The sequence below is a fragment of the Nematostella vectensis genome, unplaced genomic scaffold, assembly GCF_932526225.1.
Source record: "Nematostella vectensis unplaced genomic scaffold, jaNemVect1.1, whole genome shotgun sequence".
NCBI lineage: Eukaryota > Metazoa > Cnidaria > Anthozoa > Actiniaria > Edwardsiidae > Nematostella > Nematostella vectensis.
The window spans coordinates 9,496-19,554 of NW_026019280.1; the positions used below are offsets into that span (position 1 = coordinate 9,496).

The 10,059-nt window shown below is 39.8% G+C and overlaps 1 long non-coding RNA gene across 2 annotated transcripts; it reads right to left on the bottom strand.

Annotated features, from left to right (window-relative positions):
- Window positions 1-2,343: 2,343 nt before the first annotated feature.
- On the bottom strand, window positions 2,344-7,276 carry LOC125560901. 2 transcript variants are annotated; one of them, XR_007306936.1, is made up of 6 exons: window positions 7,044-7,276; window positions 5,871-6,080; window positions 5,217-5,371; window positions 4,434-4,772; window positions 3,529-3,739; window positions 2,344-2,916 (listed from the first exon to the last, which is right to left on the bottom strand). It is a non-coding gene; the product is annotated as an uncharacterized LOC125560901 (long non-coding RNA). The 2 variants fall into 2 exon arrangements; XR_007306935.1 differs by having other exon boundaries at window positions 5,871-7,249.
- Between the last annotated feature and the right edge of the window lie 2,783 nt (window positions 7,277-10,059).

Sequence of the window (10,059 nt, forward strand, 5' to 3'; positions counted from 1 at the left end):
TCTTCATAAAATAAACAAAAATAAATCCCTAATTTATGTTAAATAATGAACTCAGCTAATAAAATATTTCTAACCTTATAATCCGGAAGGTATCCTGCCTTCTGAGTTAGCGAAACCCTTTTTAGTTTGTTCTTGTTCTATTTCTATTTCTCTTGTCAAAAACCCTAGCGATCGTTGTTTTCACTCGAAATATTTGAACGGTTCCATTCTGATTCCATTGATTCCATTGTTCGAAAACCTGCCTAGTTACGGCCAATGATGCGAGATTGCTTTCTCGCCCCGAAACTTTGTTTACTAGTATGTTTTTTTCTATAAAATTTTAAAATTCTATAAAATTTCAAAATAATACCACTAAAATTTCTCGCCCCAAATTTCATTTACTAGTACTAGTAAGTTAATTTGCTAACTAAGCTAATATATGAATTCCCGAATCTTAAAAGTATGATCTAAACTAGATAGTACTTTTAGATGTCTTTAAGTATACTTTGATTGCGAAAACATTCGCTTGCTACAGAGGGTAAATAGCCGGATATAGTTTTTAATTGATTATGCCAAACAGTACATCATTTCTCCAAAGCAACTGAGCATTTTTAGCCGTTAAACTCCTTCTTACCTAAGCAAAATAAGCCTTTATTTTTTAGAAGGAAGACTTTTTTCATGATTCACACAGACATGGAAGCCAATAAACTGCCAGCAACCAATCAGCGTTCAAGGATTTGCTTTCTTAGTCAATCAAAATCACTACAATGAAGCTACGACCAGAAACGTTTTGTTTTGGTTACAATTTTCAACTTAGCTTTGAAGCGAAAAACAAGACAAATATAAGAAATTAAACAGAAACTGCTCATTTAATTTCTATATGTTCTATTTAATTATCTGATTATTGTGAATAGAAAATATCCTTCGTGTTTGTGTTTTCTTGTGGCTGATGAGAAATTTTCTTGTGAAATAAGCTTAATATGATAACTTTACCTTTCTGCTTCGATTTTGCTTCGTGACATCTTGATGAGAATAGCAGTGTAGAGCCTCTATAGGTAACGCGACGGGCGGATTCACAAACACACGGGTAGATTTTACTATCGGCTCGTACGCATAGCTGTCAACTCTCCCGCATTATGCGGGAGTCTCAAGATTTTGGACCCCTTCCCCCGCTCTCCCGCGTTGACCACCAAATCTCCCGCTTTTTAGCGATTTTTATCGCTTCCGAAAAATTATTCCATTATAGTCATTTTGCCTATTTTCTATTAGAATATTTGAAACAACAATTCCCTTGCGTAGCGCAATTTATCTAACACCCTTGTGAGATCTATAAGTGGATTTGTTCGCGAGAGCTTTCTATACGGCAAACGCCTGCAACGTTAAACCCACCCCTCCCCCCAAAAAATGAATATACCCCCCCCCCAAAAAAAAAAAAAAGCCGAGATCAGAGACAAGATGATGGCGTAATTATGAATTGCTTGATTTGGTTACCAAGTACTATGGAACTATGGAGATGTGGAGCCATGACCAACACTCACCCATGTGCAGAGCCAAGCTGCTGGAGGTGTTCGATGATAATGAGACTACACGTGACCTAGAAATGGAGCTGGTTGCTTTGGCTGATGCAGGCAAGCATTTCAGTCCTGCCACCTATTATCTAAAAGGAGATGGTCCCCTTGTATTTTCTTGTTATGAGCGCCTGTCTACAGTAGCCCATGCTATTGCCATTGAGGCATACCGGAATGTTGAGGCCAAAGCAAAGCAGAATGCAAATGATTATCCTGGTATCTACAACCAGCTGGTTGCAAAGGCAAAGCCTGCATTGCTCCATGTTTTCAAAATTTTCACGGTAGAATTCCGTTCTACCGTGCGTGCCTTCAAGGCAGCACGCATGTGTTGCCCTGTGAAGGTATAGGAACTGCACCCAAATGCAGCATCTGTAGAGGAGCTGCAGGAGTTTGGATTTTTCTCCAATGATGAGGTTGCTTCTCTGGTTGAAGAGTACCAAGCTACTTGGCCGCTGCAGATGGAGTAGTTTGCACCACAGAGGAAGAGGAAGTATCTTGGTGGGCAGAACATCTGGATACTCTTCCTAACTGTTCAGCGGCTACGAAGAAGATCTTACTCATCCAACCAAGCTTGGCAGCAGCAGAGAGAGTCTTCAGTCTCCTACAAAATGCTTTTAACCGACAGCAGGACAGTGCACTAGAGGAAACACTTTAAGTGTCTGTGATGCTTAGATATAATGGCAACATGGGTGTGTGGCCTCACTAGCCTGCATGTGCTTTGGCTTTTAGCCACGTTGTTATAAATCTCACATGGACAACTCTTTCTTTAAGTTGCACTGTGAACCAAGTTGTTTCGTTTTTTTCATGAAGCCTCTTTTATTGCATCATAATTTATATACATATTACATTGCATATTACATACACCTATTTCAAAAAAGGTTGTCAGTGCGAACGGCGAATGGTAATTGCCAAATGGCAGTTCTACTACCGAAAGGTGTTTATGGGTAGTAATTATTTGTAAAAATAAAGGTGATAAATAAACCCAAGCGATGTCAGAACCATATATTAATTACATAAAATGGACAGTCGTATGTTTTATTGATATTTTTCTGAATTTGGAACAAATATGTTGGGATCCATTGGTCCTTTCGGTCGTAGAACTGACATTTCACAATCGCCATTTGCCGTTTGCACTGACGTTTTTTGAAAAGGTGTATTTACATTAAATGTTTTTTAAGCAGCATTCTCTCTGCAACTTTAAAAAGTTTAGTAAATTTGTTTGTCTTTTCCATTAAGTCCTTTGTCTTGGAAGGAGATAGCCAACTGGAATGCGCGCGCCGGTTTTCCGCCTCAAGCTCCTGTGCGGATTTGGACTTGATTGTTGGTGAACTGGACTCCTGAGTTACATATTGAAGTCTATTGCTTGTCTCTGTTAAAAAAATAGTTAAATAAATAAAACAAAACGTTCACTAAATCAGCGCGTTTTACAGAAAACAATGATACCCCTTGTCTGACGGACTGTGATCTATACTAACACACCCTTACCCCTTGTCTGACGATCTGTGATCAATACTAACAAACCCTTACCCCCTTGTCTGACGGTCTGTGATCAATATTAACACACTTTTACCCCTTGTCTGACGGTCTGTGATCTATACTAACACACCCTTACCCCCTTGCCTGACGATCTGTGATCTATACTAACACACCCTTACCCCTTGTCTGACGATCTGTGATCAATACTAACAAACCTTACCCCCTTGTCTGACGGTCTGTGATCAATATTAACACACCCTTAACCCTTGTCTGACGGACTGTGATCTATAGCAACACACCCTAACCCCTTGTCTGACGGTCTGTGATCTATACTAACACACCCTTACCCCCTTGCCTGATGGTCTGTGATCTATACTAACACACACTTACCCCTTTTCTGACGGTCTGTGATCTATACTAACACCCTTACCCCTTGTCTGACGGTCTGTGATCTATACTAACACACCCTTACCCCTCAAGCCAACTTAATTGAAATCTTACTTACTGAGGTGAGCCTGCAAATTGGTCTGGACCACTTTAGCACTTCAAGCAACTGAATAACTATATATCAGCACTTCACATGTCATTTGCCAGTTGATTTTCTCCAGGCGATCTTTCTCTTTGTCGTATAATGCCCAGGCCTTCTCGATCTCCTTCTTCGCTTTCTCCAGTTCAGATTTACATGCAGCAAGTTCTTCAATTCCAATCTGATTTTGCTGAAAAGGAAAAAGGAATTATCATCAATGTCAGTCAGCACAGTCAATCAGAATCAGCTCTCACCATCATCATCACCACCACCATCACCATCACCATCACCATCACCACCACCACCACCACCACCATCACTATCACCACCACCATCACTATCACTATCACCACCACCATCACTATCATTACCATCACCACCATCATCACTATCATTACCATCACCACCACCATCATCATCACCACCATCACTATCATCACCACTATCATCACCATCACCACCACCATCATCACCATCACCACCACCATCATCACCATCATCACCATCATCACCATCATCACCACCATCACCACCATCATCACCACCATCACCACCATCACCACCATCATCACCATCACCATCATCACCACTATCATCACCACTATCATCAGCATCACCCACCATCATCACCACCACCATAATAACATTCATTCTGATTTTGCTAAAAGGAAAGAAGTATTATAATCAATGTTAGTCAGCACAGTCAGAATCAGCTCTCACCACCGCCATCCCCTCACGATCATTATCACCACCTCCATCATCACCACTATCATCACTATCACCACCACCATCACTATCACCACCACCATCACTATCACCATCACCATCACCACCATATTACTAATCTTCTCTTTCAGATCTCCAGTGTCATCTTCGTCACCTACATCTTCTATTTCTTTTCTTGTTCTTTTTCTTCTTGAGGTGTTTTTGTTCTGTTTTTTTGTTTTTTTGTCTATAAATTCTGCTATGCATAAACAACGTTTATATTTTTGATCAGTTTTTTTAATTTATGAGTTTCCCTTAAATGGTTTTGCAGTTTTTTTGGATTCTTGAAACACCCTTTGAAAGGACATATTCTTCTGTTTTCTCCTTTTGTTTTTTTTAAGCATATTTTTTTATTGCCCCCTCTGGCAATTGATGCACATTTCGCATGTGTCGCGGCAAATGAACCACTTCTGCATCACAGCAGGGGCAACTTCGTTTTTGTCTTGGAGCCATTACAACTGCGGAATTCCAAAAAAAGAAGGGTTCATTAGCATCATGTGGTTCTCGTTATCATGCATAATGGCGTCTAACACAATGAATCTCAATGCCCCCCACCCCTCGAGATAACTATCGAGAAATGGGGGCTTTTGACGAAGTTTTTACATTTTATGTACTATTACACATGTGAAGAACTCGGTGTGCAATCGCTTGGTGTTTTTTCTCATGCAAAGTGGTTTTTGGGATTTGTGAGAAATTCTTAATAAAAACACAAGAAACTCACCGAGCGGTTAGAAGTGATCATTTTAATTACCCCCGTGAAGTTTTATGAAATTCGGTCACCCCTACCTCACTGTACGAAATATTTGAGAAGGGAGCACACGGAGCGCCTTGACTCGCTCACGACCAACCTCACTCAAAGACGATTTTTTCACAAAAAAGCACCGTGTCGTCAAACGACCTACCTCGAACTATGCTTCGAAGATGCGCCCACACTGTGAATGTAAGATCAAATCCACACAAGCTTGTAAATGTCAGCAGGAAGCAGCGGAGGAGTGTCAATTATTCGAATTCGTTAATGACCGTTTTATCCATGAAGAATCACAGGCAGCCAAGGGTTCTGTCAGTGGTTTATAAAGGAATGTATGAGCGAATTTATATGTTAGCGAAAAAATACTTTATCCTGAAAAATAAAACTTTAGACCATGTAATACTGTGTTCGAGTCTTTCTTTATTTCAACTTTGCCGATAGAATGTCAGTAGAGCGAGTTTGAAGTCCGCCATGAATTTTGTTTCTTACTGTATATGAATATATTAAAGGCTGGGGACTCCATCGGCTAACGGCCATCACACAACTTACTTCGAGATCCGATAAATCCCGCAAAAATTGACAAGTTGCCAATCAAGCGCCAAAACACTTTAAAAACATACTATAGCTTTCAATTGAAACGAGTCTCATGTCACAGATTTGCGAATTTCACTCGTATTTTTTTACACTCTTTACTCTTTATTACATATAATAAAAAACAAATGTATGGAAAACAAATTTATGTCAAAATAGATTTATGCCTTGCATAATCTTGATGCAAAAAGGTACGGATATTGTTGACAATACTCACCAAAGACATTGAATCCGCCATCTGTGCTCTAGTAGGGCGCACGCTAACTCGTGGTGACTTGTGGGACATCGCCATACCAGTCACCAGACCTCCTCAGATATGACCCATTCCCCCACTTTTTGCCCCACCACAGGCCCCGCACTTGCAGGTGGGGCATCTCATAACTGATTTATCCCCACTTGTTAAAAGCGGCCGTTTCCCCCACTATTCCTGTAATGTGAAAGACATCCCAAACTGATAATTTAGCGTGGTAATTTGGCGTAGCCCGGCCAACACACCGAATTAAATAAGAATTTAGCATTGCCCGAAAAAGCGGGCTGACCTGTAATGTAATAGACATCCCAAACTGATAATTTAGCGTGGTAATTTAGGGTAGCCCGGCCAACGGGCTGACATACAGAGAATACACCAAATTGAATAAGAATTTAGCATTGCCCGAAAAAGCGGGCTGACCTGTAATGTAATAGACATCCCAAACTGATAATTTAGCGTGGTAATTTGGCGTAGCCCGGCCAACGGGCTGACATACAGAGAATACACCAAATTGAATAAGAATTTAGCATTGCCCGAAAAAGCGGGCTGACCTGTAATGTAATAGACATCCCAAACTGATAATTTAGCGTGGTAATTTGGCGTAGCCCGGCAAACGGGCAAAAGTACAGGGAATAGACCAAATCGAATAAGAATTTAGCATTGGCCGAAGAAGCGGGCTGACCTGTAATGTAATAGACATTCCAAACTGATAATTTAGCGTGGTAATTTGGCGTAGCCCGGCAAACGGGCAAAAGTACAGGGAATAGACCAAATCGAATAAGAATTTAGCATTGACCGAAGAAGCGGGCTGACCTGTAATGTAATAAACATTCAAAACAGATGATTTAGCGAAGAAATTTAACGTAGCCAAGCCAACGGACTGGCATACAATAAATAGACCAAACTGAATAAGAATTTAGCATTGCCCGATACAGCTTGAAATTGGCCGTTGGATTCTATAGTTGAGCCACAACGGAATAGGACTGAATTAAAAAACTAGCACACTGCTCAACCAAGCGAGCTAACGTGCAAAAGACCAAACTGGTTAACAATAAGTTATCAAATAAGCACATAAAATAGTGAACATAAAACTCCGAACAAATAGGCAAAAACAAATTCGCAATAATTCTAAATACAAACCACATTCAGCTAATGTGAAGGGCCGCTTAGATGACGAAAGGAAAACCATATCTTTTTTCGCAAAGTGGAGGAATCTTATCTTGTGAAGCTATATGGAGCGAATTGGTAGAGCTAGACGGAAGGCAGAAGAGGGCGACCTCGTGGCTTGCGAGCTCAAATGAGACTGAATTGCTAATGAGTTATTTCCTTAAGCCCCGTGCAAACTGCGCCAGCACAAGCCAGCATTGCTGGCGAATTCTTGCTCGACTGACAGCAAAACAAAGGAAATGTCAACAAGTGCATTTCCCATTTTGACATTTCCTTTGTGCTATAGTCAGTCAAGCGAAAATTCGCCAGCCATGCCATGCACTTGGCTTTATATATCCTACTAGGAGTCCAGTGAGAATAGTAAGTTACATTCGGCTGTCTCGTACCCAGGCGCCTACTAGCCTACCGGACTAAGCATTTGTCAGTAAAATAAAATTGAATTATGATTTCAATCTGACAACTCGCCCCGTGATTTGGTTTATTAGTATAATAATAACCATACTATTAAATTAAATTATGGGGCGTAAAGCAAAAACGACAACACGCCCCGAGATTTGGTTTACTAGTAATAAGTAATTATAATACCTATAAATTACGGGGCGTAAGGCAAAAACGACAACACGCCCCGGGATTTGATTTATTAGTACCAAGAAATAAGTCTCTCAATGAGTTCGCGGCCTCTCAAATGGTTCGACCCGTTTCGAAATCGCTCGACATCTTTTAGGTTGGGTCTACCGCGAACGGTGTGTGCATCTGTAAGTGATTTGAGCGTACTTGGTAGCGATAGCTTATCCATAACTTCGACCTACTGAAATACTACAATATGGCGGCTTCTATGACAGTCTCGTCATGCATGGCCGATCGACCATGTGATGATCGGCTTTGTTTTTGTGATGATTGGCTTTGTTTTTTGTAGTTATCTGTAATTGGTTAAAACGTTGCTATAGTTACATGATGACGTACTTTATTTTATAGACCAAGATGAACAAAAAGAAAACTGAATTTAATACTCGACACTTTTCTACGAAAAGTGCGAGTAATTACGGGGCGTAAAGCAAAAACGATAACTCGCTCCGAGATTTGGTTTACTAGTAATAAGTAATTATAATACCGAGAAATTATGGGGCGTTAAGCAAAAACGATAACTCGCCCCGAGGTTTAGTTTATTCACGGGAATTAGGATACTTTGTCAGCGATTTCTTCATAAAATAAACAAAAATAAATCCCTAATTTATGTTAAATAATGAACTCAGCTAATAAAATATTCTAACCTTATAATCCGGAAGGTATCCTGCCTTCTGAGTTAGCGAAACCCTTTTTAGTTTCTTCTTGTTCTATTTCTATTTCTCTTGTCAAAAACCCTAGCGATCGTTGTTTTCACTCGAAATATTTGAACGGTTCCATTCTGATTCCATTGATTCCATTGTTCGAAAACCTGTCTAGTTACGGCCAATGATGCGAGATTGCTTTCTCGCCCCGAAACTTTGTTTACTAGTATGTTTTTTTCTATAAAATTTTAAAATTCTATAAAATTTCAAAATAATACCACTAAAATTTCTCGCCCCCAATTTCATTTACTAGTACTAGTAAGTTAATTTGCTAACTAAGCTAATATATGAATTCCCGAATCTTAAAAGTATGATCTGAACTAGATAGTACTTTTAGATGTCTTTAAGTATACTTTGATTGCGAAAACATTTCGCTTGCTACAGAGGGTAAATATCCGGATATAGTTTTTAATTGATTATGCCAGACAGTACATCATTTCTCCAAAGCAACTGAGCATTTTTAGCCGTTAAACTCCTTCTTACCTAAGTAAAATAAGCCTTTATTTGTAGAAGGAAGACTTTTTCAGATTCACACAGACATGGAAGCCAATAAACTGCCAGCAACCAATCAGCGTTCAAGGATTTGCTTTCTTAGTCAATCAAAATCACTACAATGAAGCTACGACCAGAAACGTTTTGTTTTGGTTACAATTTTCAACTTAGCTTTGAAGCGAAAAACAAGACAAATATAAGAAATTAAACAGAAACTGCTCATTTAATTTATATATGTTCTATTTAATTATCTGATTATTGTGAATAGAAAACATCCTTTGTGTTTGTGTTTTCTTGTGGCTGATGAGAAATTTTCTTGTGAAATAGGCTTAATATGATAACTTTACCTTTCTGCTTCGATTTTGCTTCGTGACATTTTGATGAGAATAGCAGTGTAGAGCCTCTATAGGTAACGCGACGGGCGGATTCACAAACACACGGGTAGATTTTACTATCGGCTCGTACGCATAGCTGTCAACTCTCCCGCATTATGCGGGAGTCTCAAGATTTTGGACCCCTTACCCCGCTCTCCCGCGTTGACCACCAAATCTCCCGCTTTTTAGCGATTTTTATCGCTTCCAAAAAATTATTCCATTGAAAATCGTCATTTTGCCTATTTTCTATTAGAATATTTGAAACAACAATTCCCTTGCGTAGCGCAATTTATCTAACACCCTTGTGAGATCTATAAGTGGATTTGTTCGCGAGAGCTTTCTATACGGCAAACGCCTGCAACGTTAAACCCACCCCTCCCCCCAAAAAAATGAATATACCCCCCCCCCCCCAAAAAAAAAAACGTTTCGTCAGACAAACGCTTCCTCAAAGACTTGTTTGACCCTCGGCCACAAACAGCAGATTTGAATCCGCATATATTCTCATTAAATACTATTTTCTAGCTGCCTTATTTCTTTGCTTTTCACATACCATTGATAATGCTGGGTAACATTTTTAGTTTACAGTGCTAGAGACTTTTTCTAGATACTGGAATACAATGTTTTCCCATAGCCCTGCAGCCAGACTAGCTTGGAAGACAAGAACAGGGACTTCTATGAAGCCGAGATCAGAGACAAGATGATGGCGTAATTATGAATTGCTTGATTTGGTTACCCAGTACTATGGAGATGTGGAGCCATGACCACCACTCACCCATGTGCAGAGCCAAGCTGCTG